This window comes from Jaculus jaculus, chromosome X (assembly GCF_020740685.1).
Source record: "Jaculus jaculus isolate mJacJac1 chromosome X, mJacJac1.mat.Y.cur, whole genome shotgun sequence".
NCBI classification, from domain to species: domain Eukaryota; kingdom Metazoa; phylum Chordata; class Mammalia; order Rodentia; family Dipodidae; genus Jaculus; species Jaculus jaculus.
In genome coordinates, this window is record NC_059125.1 from 153,647,889 (window position 1) to 153,651,403 (window position 3,515).

Sequence of the window (3,515 nt, forward strand, 5' to 3'; positions counted from 1 at the left end):
CATAACTAGAAAAGATAGCCAACTGCCCACCACAAGATGTCCCACATCTACCATATCAGCAAGGGTCCAGGAGACATTGCAGAGGAAGGAGAAACAAATACTGTTGTCACTGCTAGTTCACCAACCATCTCCAGGGAGATGACAACAGACTGCGTGGTTAATAAAACCCATCAAAGCAGAAATCCAGAGGCCACAGAGAACTCAACACTAAATTGGACTGCAGTGGTTCAGGGAACATTGCCTGAGAGGGGACAGAAAGATTGTAAAAGCTACAGAGTGGACAGGAATACCATGAGGCATAGCCCCCTACAGAGAATGACTGAGGTCTTCATGCTCTTACAGTGAATACTAACAACCCCACTGAGGAGCAAAGGAGAGTGGGGGCAAGGGATATAGAGTTTAACCTTTATAAAAAGGAAAATAGGTCTGGAGAGATGGCTTAGCGGTTAAGCATTTGCCTGTGAAGCCTAAGGACCCCGGTCCAAGGCTCGATTTCCCAGGACCCACATTAGCCAGTGGCTGGAGGCCCTGGTGTGCCCATTCTCTCTCTCTCTCTCTTTCTCTCTCTCTCTCTGCCTCTTTCTCTCTATCTGTCACTCTCAAATAAATAAATTTAAATAAAAAAGAAAAATAACAAAAATATGGGCTCAAGTCATAATTCTATTCAATAGATGTGAAAGTGAGCTACATATGTAACATCTTTGAACTTTAGTCTTCTCACTAGTAAAAATAAAATATGATTAAACTGCTAAGGGTTTATGTTTTCTTATCTATCAAAAGGGAATAATCTTGGGCTGGGTAGATGGCTCAGTGGTTAAAGGTGTTTGCTTGTAAAGCCTGCTGGTCTATGTTTGATACCCCACATAAAGCCAGAAGTACAAAGTGATACACTTATCTGAAGTTTCTTTGCAGTGTCAAGAGGCCCTTATGTACCTGTTTCTCTCTCTCTCTCTCAAAACTAAATAAAAATACTTTTAAAAAGGGTCCTTAGGCTTCACAGGCAAGCGCTTAACCGCTAAGCCATCTCCCCACCCCTAGAGCTTCCATTTTTTGTCAGCGATCCTCAGCAATTCTCTTGTCTCTCTCACTCCCCCCGCCCCCCCCGCCCACAGACTGGAGTTACAGATGTGTGTGGCCATGCTCAGCTCTTTATTTGGGTTCTGGGGAGCTGAACTCTAAGGCCCTCCAAGGCCCTCATGTTTATACAGCAAGTGCTCCTAATTCTGAGTTATCTCCCAAGCCAAAAAGAGAAAAATCTTTGTTTTTCTTTTTTCCCCCAGGTAGGGTCTCACACTAACCCAGGCCACCCTGCAACTCACTCTGTAGTCCCAAAATGGCCTCAAACTCACAGTGATCCTCCTACCTCTGCCTCCTGAACACTGGGATTAAAAATGTGTGCTACCACGCCAAGCCAAAAGATAATAATATTTTTTGTTTGTTTGTTTTTTGAGGTAGAGTCTCACTCTAGCCCAGGCTTACCTAGAATTCACTTTGTAGTCTCAGGGTAGCCTTGAACTCATGATGATCCTCCTACCTCTGCCTCCCAAATGCTGGGATTAAAAGCAAGTACCACCACACCTGGTTAGAATAATCTTAATAACTACTTTTGAATAAAAAGAATTGTCCTGAATCTAAGAGAATGCAAAGTAATACTTGCTCCAAAAGAGAATAATCTCAGTAACTACTTTTGAATAAGAACTGTCCTAATTTAATAGAATGCAAAGTAATGATTGCTTGACATTTGCTGTCATTTTAGAATATTTTCTAATAATTTTTATTAACTTTATCTGACTCATGGGGAATATAACTTTGTTGTCACAGTATATTTGACTAAGGAAAAAAATTATTAGCTTTAACACTATATGAGGTTGGAATAGTAAATATGCAGACACCATATTTAGAACTATATAAGGTTAGGACAGTGAATATACAGAAACTGACATATTCTTGTGATTTTATAACCCCCAGAGAATTTAACCCTTAAGAGAAAAAAAGTCTTATTGTCTTCCTAAACGTTAACCAGTCATCATTTTTGGAGACAAGTTCTCAGTCTAAAGCCCTTACTCACCTGGATGGAACTCCTTATGTAGTCCAGGTTGGCCTCAAACTTGTGATCCTCTTGCCTCAGCCTCCCAAGAGCTGAGTGAAGCCATGATTTAACATTCACTATTAATCTGTATTCCTCTGATACTCTTAAAAGAGCTATTCTATCTTCCTTCTGGTTCTCATTTGAGAATTGAGCTTTTATATACCCCATGAAATTGTGAGGATTCAATAACAAAACAAGAATTAGTAACAGTACTGGTTAAGTAGCTACTGAAGTGAACTGTATTGTCTTTTGAAAACAATAATAGGAAGAATGATTGGGACACTTTTGGGATCCATGTTATCTGGCCTTGACCACCTCATTAATTATTAAAAAGATAAAAGGGCTAATAAGCTTCACCTAAGAGCAAAAATTTGAGCTATATTTATGTATAGAGTTAGGTAACTAGTTATTTGTCACAAATACCCATTTTGTTATATTCTGAAGTTTAATTTATCATTAAATCTATAAAAACAGCTTAGGCTAATAAATTCAGAGCATAACAGAAACTATGTTTAGATATTTTTTCCTCAAAATTAAAGACCTTAAACAACTTTGCTATTTGCTCTTATGCAAAAGAATCATTATCTAAAACTCCACTCTGTCCAGAGTCTGTAAGAACTGCTTTCCTTTTGGAAAGCTCAAGTCCTTTTGGTCAACTAAACTTCTAAGCTTCCTTTTTGTTTATATGAATAGAAGAGCCAATTGACTACAGCTTTTTTATGTACTTTCTCTTCATTTTTTTTCAAAATTATGTTTTATCAAAACTTGTTCATTTAGTAATGATCTAATCTAATCACAAAGGACATAATCTCATGTCTGACTATGATGTGGTCATACTTACAGGCCTTGAGTGCTATTATAAGATCATTTAAAAGATCTTCAAAGATTATTTTAGAGTTTGCTTTTCTGCTATGATCACTCTATTTGTTAAAAATATTTTATTTATTTATTTATTTATTTAAGAGGGAGAGAGAGGGGGAGGAAGGAAGAAAAAGAGAGAAGATGGCCTTGCCAGGGCCTCCAGCCAACGCAAATGAACTCCAGATGCATGTGCCATCTTGTGCATTTGGCTTTATGTGAGTACTGGGGAATCGAACCTGGGTCCTTTGGCTTTGCTGGCAAGTGCCTTAACCACTAAGCTATCTCTCCAGCCAAGATATGCTTACTATTTGAGTTCATTATTCATATAAGAAACAGGCTCATGTGTTCATTAGACAAAAATAAAATTATTATTATAAAATTTAGGTGGAATTGCTTAAAAGGGAGATTGAGATTGTGACTCTACTTATGTTATTTGTAAATTCAAATATATGTTTGTCATAAGAATAAATTAAATGAAGTGCAAATATGAAGATCTATAAAATACATAGTGGACAGATTGTTTATGATTAATTAGATACAGAAAATAATAGTTATTTTTCATAAG